General features: G+C 41.5%; 1 pseudogene across 1 annotated transcript; it reads left to right on the top strand.

Moving 5' to 3' along the window:
• The first annotated feature begins 8,241 nt into the window (after positions 1–8,241).
• Positions 8,242–9,232, top strand: LOC309546656 (annotated as a pseudogene). Its single transcript has 2 exons — positions 8,242–8,397; positions 8,714–9,232. The product of its transcript is annotated as an uncharacterized misc_RNA (transcript).
• The last annotated feature ends 973 nt before the right edge of the window (positions 9,233–10,205 follow it).

Below are 10,205 nucleotides of genomic sequence, written 5' to 3'. Positions count from 1 at the left end.
GATGTCTATTAAAGGCTACTATCTGACTACAACCTCTGCTATACTCCACTAAGTATTTTATACAACTTTTAAGTAACTTTGTGTTATTGCAAATAGCAAATATAAAGATAAAGTAGTGTTGAACACATGCGTGTGGGTTTAATCAGTAATTTGTGGCATATAAAATCTTCATAACTGAGGACAGGGACAGTGGTAAGCCCTTTCCCTGCAATTTTTGCTAAAAGGTGTCCTATTTCCCAATCTGGTAGATTGTAGTAACTTATCTACTATGCAGAGGGCATAGGCAAGCTTCATATAAGCCTAGTCAATACTGGCACCTGGTACACATTAGCACAGGATGCTGATACAGTAAGAGGGGTGCCTTTTTGGGGGACTGATGGCAAAGCACCTTAACAGTTCTTTAAGGCATAAAGGTTGGTATCATCATGGTGGCATGCTCTACAACATTTCAGCTTTGGGAAAACCAGCCTCTATGCCTAGAAAGTCTCTCTGGGGAGGAGGACACAATCAAATTTTTTTAAAGTGCTGTGGAGTCCTGTAAGCACTGCCCAACTTGAGTGATACTAGCTTTTTCACTTGCTTGTAGAATTCAATGATAGAGTTGATTCATCTGATAAACATTTGCATTTGTTATTCAGTTGTTTGTCAGTTAATAACAACTGGAAGACTTCCCTTTTAAATAAATTAAGCAGTATTGTGAAATGTATTAAATGCTTAAAATTCTGCCTTTCCCGTTCAGTATGTGTTGCCTCAAGACTACATGCCTTATTTAGAAAAAAAAAGTTGAATTCTCATTGTCTATTTACTTTATATACCAAATGGAGTTTAAGGCCAATTTCTATTTTTAAATTTTCCTTAACTGGATTAGGTATTAGAAGTGAACATATTCTATGGTGAAAAATACTGTTTTAGTAAGTCAACCTATTAGACCTGATACATTATTATGCTGTAAACATCAATATCAGGCAGAACAGACTGAACAAAGAGCTTGTATATATTTGACACCAATGAGAATAATTTGGCATTGTACAGAAGATTATCTTCAAAACACTCTGTGTATTATTTATGTCTGTAGATGTGTTTTATCTGCAATTACAAGTGAAAGGTATTTTAAATTCTAATGTATTCCAGGTCCTTTTCGATAACAAAAGTGTTTAATATTTCATTGAAAGCAAGCCTTTCTGTGTACCTGTCTTAAAAAGCAGAATAATATATAACATCTTTTGTTTGTATTCCTTTGAAATTTTGTTACGGAATTAAAACTAAAAAATGTAAGGTTGCATTATGCATTACATGTCATGCTAGGTGTGAAACTGACAGCATAAATGGAAGAGAGTAAAGACAGAGTGGGGAATTATAATGTTAGACTAGCACACAGAAAAGAGAATTATTCATGCAGTCTGTGTAAAGAAGAGGTAAAAAGTGTGCTTAAACAGTGTATTTTAGGACAGCTCCATCAATCTTCTGTATGCAATATTATTAATGAAGGTGTTGTACACAAGCCTAAAGGGTAAAGCTGCTTGCAAGTAGGTAATAGTCTTCACTTTTCCTGACCTGTGTGAACATGAGTTGCTTGCTTCACAGTTGCAGTTGGAGATTGAAACAAAAGACTGCCCATAATATTTGATTTCATGTAATAAGATGACTATTTACTTTTTTTTTTCTTTAGGGATCAATACAGTATTGCATTTACAGCTTCAGTTAGGTAGGCCAAATGCAATCAAAAGACTCAGCACTGCAAGTAAAATAAATTAATGGTGGTTGCCATTTAAAAAGGATATCATATCTCCACATCCTTATAAATCTTTAAGATGTTGAATTAACTCTTGTGAATTGTGACATGCAACCCATTCCTTTATTCCAATATTATTTGCCACTGTTCGACCACAACCACCTATAATAAATCTGAAGAATACCGTATGTGCTTGTTTATATGCTTTTTATTTGCAATAAAAGTTCCTTTTCTAGGACCAACTTTTCAGAAATCACGTATTCCTTTTCACAGAATTCACAGAACTTTAAAACAATAATGACTGTGACTAAAAAATAAAATACATAATTATTAGCTCATTAAAAGATAAAATAAAAAGCAGATTTTGTTGCAATGCTCACCTTCAACCTGTCTCCTGCAGTACTTCCTTTCTGTTGCAAAGGGTTTTATTTACTAAAGCTGGAGAGTACAAACTCAGGCTCATTTTTGCATACAAACTAGCTTCCGAGCTTTATTGCCAAAACCTAATTGAACAAGCTGAGGTTAGAAGCTGATTGGCTGCCATACACAGCTGCATCAGATTCTGAGTGCACCAGTTTTAGTAAATCTACCCCAAGGTGTCTTCACCCTTCTAGATTGAATAATGGCCAGCATCAATGACAGATGGATAAGGAGCATAGTGATTCAGCTTATCTCTGTGAGTCTGTTTTCTTCTTATTAGTACATAAACTCATTGAACTTTGTGCTGCTTCTTCCTTTTACATTGAATATCTATTATAACTGTATAACTGTCACTGGACTGCAAAACGCTCACATCAATCCAAATTCAGGAACTTACTCTAGTAAGTAAAAAAACAAACAAAAAAGATAAATAAATATGGAACTGCATTAATTCCTTTCTTTTATCTGCCTAAAATCCAGCTTTAACAAAATTGCAAACATATTTTTTTTAATTAATCAAGGGCAGCTACATCTTTCGCCACTTCACAATATGGAAACATGCAATGTTATATGCAGTTTCCTTGTTGCCCTCTCCTTCTGGATATGTAATTTTCCTGGCTGTTATTCATAAGCTTTGGATTTAATGCTTTAGGCCAATGTGGTACACTTATATTATGAGCTTGACTAAGAGCGAGGATGTATGCTCACAGAGGGAATGTGATCCTTGCTCCCATCTAACAAGTTTTATTCCAATGTGCAACGTATATGATGCAGTCCTTTAAATACACTAAATTGTAAAAGGTATTGGGACACCTGCCTTTAAACGCACATGAACATTATTGGCATCCATGTCTTAGTCCATAGGATTCAATATTGAGTTGGACCACCCTTTGCAGCTTTAACAGCTTCAACTCTTCTGGGAAGGCTGTCCACAAGGTTTGACCATTCTTCCAAAAGCGCATTGAAATTGGATGGAAAGACTCTGCTTGCATTCTCCGCTCTAATTCATCCCAAAGATGTACTATCGGGTTGAAGTCAGAATTGTGCAGGCTAGTCAAGTTCCTACACCTCAAAATTGCTTATCCATGTCTTTATGGACCTTGCTTTGTGCACTAGTCCGCAGTCATGTTGGAACAGGAAGGGGCCAACCCAAAGTTGGATCATGAAATTGTCCAAAATGTTATGGTATGCTGACGCCTTAAGAGTTCTCTTCACTGAAACGAAGGTGCCAAGCCCAATCCCTGAAAAAACAACCCCACACCATAATCCCCCCTCCAACAAATGATTTTGACCAGTGCACAAAGCAAGGCCCATAAAGACATGGATGAACGAGTTTGGGGTGGGAAGACTTGACTGGCCTGCACAGAGTCCTGACCTCAACCTGATAGAACACCTTTGGGATGAATTGGAGCGGAGACTGCGAGCCAGGCCTTCTCACCCAACATCAGTGCCTGACCTCACAAATGCGCTTCTGGAAGAATGGTCAATCATTCCCATAGACACATTTCTAAACCTTGAGGACAGCCTTTCCAGAAGAGATGAAGTAGTTATAGCGGCAAAGGGTGGGCCAACTCAATATTGAACCCTATGGACTAGGACTGGAATGCCATTAAAGTTCATGTTCGTGTAAAGGCAGGTGTCCAAATACTTTTGACAATATTTTGATATATATTAAGTTGGACACAGTAAGACAATGAATATTTTTACTTTAAAAAAATGACAAACAGTAATTTCCAGTGATGGGAATAACGTCGTTATAAGTAAACAGCATTATTAATGGCGTTACTTTTTTAGGTAACGAGTAATGAAATGAATTACTTTTTTCCCTGCTGTAACGCTGTTACTGTTACCAATGCGGCATTACTATAATTACAATTATGTAGACTTGCAGACTTCCAATCTTCCACTAAAGGGTAGTACTAGCAGTAGAAAACTAACACTTCTCTATGATGATCAGCTGACATCATCTCCAGGCTCTCGGCCTGCCGCTGTTTGCTCCTCGGTCCTGACTGAGACTCCTGACTGAGGCCTGAGTGCTGACTCCTGGAGTCCTGGAGCACAGCACTTCTGGAGGCAGGTACCACTCAGCAAATACCACTCAGGCAGGGCCGTCTTTAATATGGATTGGACCCTGGGCAAACATTTTCTTGCCCCCCCCCCCCCCCATGCAATTTAGCTCTCCACCCCAACATCTCAATCTCTGTGGAAAAGTTTTTTTTTTTCATGTCACAGTGCCCCTTTACAAATTACAGTACATCTTATCACATCACAGCACCCCATTATATTGCAGCCATTTTCACGTCATAGTGCCCCTTTACACATCGCAGTACCCCTTATCAAATCACAGCGCCCCATTATATTGCAGCCATTTTCACGTCAATGTGTATACTAGTGCGGTATGACTTAAACCTGCATGTAAATTGTTTTACTACTGCTTTAGGCCTCATTTACATGCATGTGGGTTGGCGGCCCACATTTTAGAAGGGCACAGCATCATATTCATTTGAATGGGCTGCTATGCCAGCGTTTCCCATAGAAAAAAGGTGCATTCAGCATTTTAAAATTTCAGTGGCCTTGAAATCAATCCTGCTTTTGCACCATGCGACTTACTTGCAGTTCCTGCACTGGCAAGCTTGCTGCATTTTTAGGTATGTGGGCCAAGCATTTAAAAACACAGTGCGTTTGCATGACACAGTTAACGCAAATGCACTGTGTTTTTAAAGGCATGGCCCACATACCTAAAAATACAGCAAACTTGCCAGTGAAGGAACTGCAGGTAAGTCGCATGGTGCAGGATGCCATTGAAATTTTAAAATGCTGCATGCACCATTTTTTTCTGCGGGAAAGCAGCTCATTCAAATGAATAGGGTGCTGTGCCTTTGAAAATGTGGGCCCCCAACCTGCATACATGTGAATCAGGCCTAAAGTAGGCCCATCAAGCAGTGTCTGGTCTGGTGGTGGCCCAGAGTCATGCAGCGTGCTCTCTAATAAATAAATCCTTCTGGACACAGCCTGGCAGTGGCGGCTGGTGCTCAAAATTTTTTTGGGGGGGCGCAAACAGAAAATTGTAATAGGCATTGCTTTGAGGCAAAAAACGCTGTAAAAAATTGCGTGACTTTGGAGGTCACAAAAGTGTGAAAGGGGCCTTCAGTAATCAAGGTATAGTGTGCCCCCTTTCAATGCAGAGAGACCAGCGTGCCCCCTTTCAATGCAGAGAGACCCCAGTGTGCCCCCTTTCAATGCAGAGAGACCAGCGTGCCCCCTTTCAATGCAGAGAGACCCCAGCGTGCCCCCTTCAATGCAGAGAAACCCCAGCGTGCCCCCTTTCAATGCAGAGACCAGCGTGCCCCCTTTCAATGCAGAGACCAGCGTGCCCCCTTTCAATGCAGAGACCAGCGTACCCCCTTTCAATGCAGGGACCAGCGTACCCCTTTTCAATGCAGGGACCAGCGTACCCCTTTTCAATGCAGAGACCAGCGTACCCCCTTCCAATGCAGAGACCAGCGTGCCCCCTTCCAGGCTGCTGTCATGTGCATTACCCCTACCCCTCCCCCCACTCCACTCCCAGGGGGGGTGGGGGTAATGCACATGACAGCATTTAATCCAGTTAGTAAATCCTGACCATTCCAGGCTGCAGTGGCGAGCCTGGAATGGTTAGGATTTACTAACTGGATTAGATGCTGTCATGTGCATTGACCCCCCTCTCCCCCCTACTTTGAATCTGTGAAACTGGTGGAGAATCTCTAAAAATTTCTAGTCCATGTATTGGTGAGCCTGGGAGCCTAGGGAGGAGAAAGACCTACCTGGTCCGGTCGGGTCCTGGCCAGCTCCGCTCTGATCAGTGGCTGCGACGCTGCGTGACAGGACAGGAGCACTCTATCGGCTCCACTGTGCAGTCCTGGCTACTCCGAGTCCTACCTCGATTCCCGCCGCCACACACCATTCACAGACAGGGGCGGGGCCAGAGCATCAGCGGAGCTCACAGCCCCGCCCACTCCTCGCTCCTTGCTAGATAATACTATTCAGCACAGTGCAGGGGCACCGATGCCAGGCCCGGCCGGATGCCGGCTTCTGACGCTTAAAGTGACAGTCTAGACGCAGCGGTCAGCGCCGATGGGGCTACCGATTTGCGGCTTAAGGGGCAGCTCTGCTTTGGGCCCCTAAAGATTGACAGGGCCCTGGGCAGCTGCCCCTTTTGCCCTGCGGTAAAGACGGCCCTGCACTCAGGTACCACTCAGAAAGCAAATACCACTCAGGTACCACGCAGGTACAAGTACCATGCAGCCGGTACCACTCAGCAAATACCACGCAGGTACCACTCAGCAAATACCACTCAGGTACAACACAGGTATCACTCAGGTACCAGTGTACCACGCAGGTACCACTCAGCAAATACCACTTAGGTACCAATGTACCACGCAGCCGGTACCACTCAGCAAATACCATGCAGGTAGCACTCAGCAAATACCACTCAGGTACCATGCAGGTAGCACTCAGCAAATACCACTCAGGTACCACGCAGGTTCCACTCAGTAAATGAGACAGCCTCAATTTTGGCCATCCACCATCACCAGGCCATATTAACCTACAGCAGAGCAGGTGCTTCAATCATCATTCCATCTCATGATCAGTACACTACATTAGACAGTGCATATGATATCAAGGACAAGGCTATATGGTCTTAAATTAATAAAAATGTTCTTATGAAAGCCTGATCATCTCATCACCTTCATTGAACCATTATTATTACAAGTCCTTTGAGAGATTTTTTTGTGTTACTGCTGTTCAGTTCACACATACGCACAGACACATTCGCACACACCGACGACAACCAGGAGTCAGAGCGATGGCAAATCCAATGAGTTCAAAGGTAGCTTTCGCAAACTGTAAGTATAAGCACTACTTTTCCCTCATTGAGGTGAAAGGCAAGAATGTTTATGTAATGTGCAACAGGAAATAAGAGTCTCTCCACGCTGGTGGCAAGTAATTCAAATTTAATGAAGCACCTCACATCGTCTCATGCTGCCACAAAACTAGTGGCCAAGAACACAGCTGATAACATGAGCTCTACTATCAAATGAGGAGATGGAGCCACGACATCAAAGCAACTGAAACTTGATTTTTCCCCACCGCAAACTCTTATAATGTAGACAGAATTAAACAAAATAATTTCCAGATATATAGTTGAGGAGATGCTACCGTTGTCGACAGTTCAGTCAGATTCTTTGCCGGCAATCATTGCGAAAATACCTGCGAGACAGGGAGTAGGCCCGCCATGCATAAAGACTTTTTCAAAGTACATATATGCCAAGTTTGCCAGAATGAATGACGACCTCAAAAAGACCTTTGAACATGTAGAATATATTTCCACAACAGCCAATATTTGGATGGCACATAATAAAAGCTATTTTGGCATAACTGTGCATTGAAAAAAATTCAAACAGCATGAAGCGAGGGAAAGCAGCACTAGCATGCAGAAAATTCAAGGGTCGTCATATTAATGACATTATTGCAATAGCGCTTGAGAACATTCACTTATCCTATGGCATATCCCATAAAATTATATCAACTGTCATGGATAATGGCTCTATTTAGTCAAGGCCTTTAAAAGATACCAGCCGCCAGTCAAGGAGAAGGATGATGAGGATGATGAGGAGGAGGTGACTTTTAAAGACATTAATGATGTATTGCAAAATGGTGGTGATGATGATGGTGGTGGTGAAATTGTGATCACTTTGCTGCCACGTCAGAGGTGTGCTGCTCACACTTTAAACCTTGTTTCATGCACTAATGTTGACAAGTGGTTACTGTCAAAACCACAAACAAAAGCAATATATAGAAGCGCTACCACAAAATGTACAGGCTTATGGAACATGGCTAATGGTTCAACGGTGGCTGCAGAGACCATGGATGACATCATTGCAAAGAAGCTGATGGTCCCTTGCAGTACAAGATGGAATTCTTTTTATGATGCCCTGGCTTGAATGGGTGAGATTCCTAGGGGTTAGCTGAACAACATCTCGTCCAAGTTTGAGATGACAACCATTACAGAACGAGAACATCAGTTCATCAGGGAGTACTGTACTGTCATGAGGCCACTTACAGTAGCCTTAGACATTCTTCAGGGAGAAGATAACTGTTTCCATGGTACACTCCTACCCACACTGAAGACATTGATTTTCAAGACCTTGGAACTGAAGAGTGGCCTGCAAATCCTAGTTCACCTTCCAGAGGCAGTTATGATGGTAAGAACTTTAATTAATTTAAATATCTTTAACCAGTCATCCAAGAATTTCATCTTATTTTATTTATTTCCCCCTCACAAAGACATGCTGGTAGTAGTAGGTTAATTGGCTCCTGTCTAATGTGTGGCATATGGTCTGAGCACTGACAGGCTGACCCCCCACCCCATCAACCTCTGCAGCAATGCTGGCAGCACTCATGTTGTCATATGTCTATTTCCCAAAGACAACTTTGGATACTCTTAAACTGAAGGCACTATATAAGTACCTGAAATAAAATAAATAAAATAATATGTTCTTTGAATTCCTATCATTTCAGACAATCAAAACAAAATTTGCTGAGGTGCTGGAAAGCGAGGATGCTGTCTTGGCTGCTGGGACCCTGCCCAAGTTCAAACTACGTTGGCTTCGGACAAGGCCAAGTCAAGTCTGCTGGCGAAGTGCCCGAAACTTGTCCTAGACCAAGACCAGCAAGCAGGTACCACTACCAGAACATCAACACTTTGAAGAGGAGGATGACACTTCTTCTACCGCTGAAAGTGAAGTCGCAGATTATTTTAAATCAGGAGCACAAGAGATAGACTCTCCAAATGTATTTGCACTGATAAAGAAAATGTCACTCAGATATAATGCAGCCACTCCGTCCAGTGCCCCAGTAGAGAGACTCTTTAGTCTTGGGAAACTTGTCATCACTCAAAACAGGAATAGGCTCTCCAACCAGAAGTTTGATAAGCTTCTGGTTTTGAGATACAACCACTGGTTTAATAATACGTGGATAGCTTGGATGGATGGGGAGAATGGAAGGATGCTATCGGTGGATAAATGGATGGATGAATGAACGCATGCATGGATGGAGCTAAAGTTGGATTTATCTGGCAAATAATGACAGTGATTTTAATAGAGGCAGAATCTATATATCAGTTTCATATTTTTTATTTGCACTACAAAGAGTGTATATTTTTATTATTATTGTTTATTTTTGGTACATTGTTCAGTATTATAAAATACTTGAAGTAGGTTACAGTATGTCTACCAGTTGTGAAGTTGTGTGACGGTTTTATATTTTTATTTTGCACAACAAAGAGTGTATTCATTATTTTTTTATTTACTTATTTTTGGTACAGATCTAAGAAGCATCATTTATCTTGAGACTTGTTTGTTGGTCACATGTGGTCTCAGGTCTGTGCAATAAACATTACAATTTCTAAACCATCTATTGTGTTTTATTGTTCCACTATAGTAAAGACATTTAAATTGCCGACAATACAATACCATTGCAGACAATACAATACCATTTCCGGCAATACAAAAATGTTAAAAAAACAACGTGGAGGTCCCCACAATCCATACCAGGCCCTTTTTACATTTTTCTATTGCCAGCAATGTTCTTTTTTTCATTCAACTGTCAGTGGGGAAGCCCGTTGAAAGCTGATGACTCATTAATTGTTAAGGATGCTGTGGCTAGATTCCCAACCTGCTCCTTAACAACCAGTTGTTCACTGTGCCCTGATTGGGCAAAGCTTTAGAAAGCACTGTGCAGCGTGCAGTGCATTGTGGGGCACTGGGCATGCAAACATCCCGTTGAGCGTCCTGCAAATTTGGGTGTTCGAACTGCTCACCCTAATCTACTCTATTTTATCTACTGTATGCTAGCTGATATAACATCCAAGTGTTATTAAAGTAGTATGACTATATCTATAAACTCAACTGAAAAGGAAAATACCTAAAACACTGAAAAAGTAATACAAAAATTTAAGAAAGAAATTGACCAATGCAGAGATAGTAATCTTTAGGTTCTAGAACTATTAGAA

This window comes from Pelophylax lessonae (genome assembly GCF_965119305.1).
Source record: "Pelophylax lessonae genome assembly, chromosome: 2".
NCBI lineage: Eukaryota > Metazoa > Chordata > Amphibia > Anura > Ranidae > Pelophylax > Pelophylax lessonae.
This window is presented reverse-complemented; position numbering and strand designations above follow the sequence as displayed.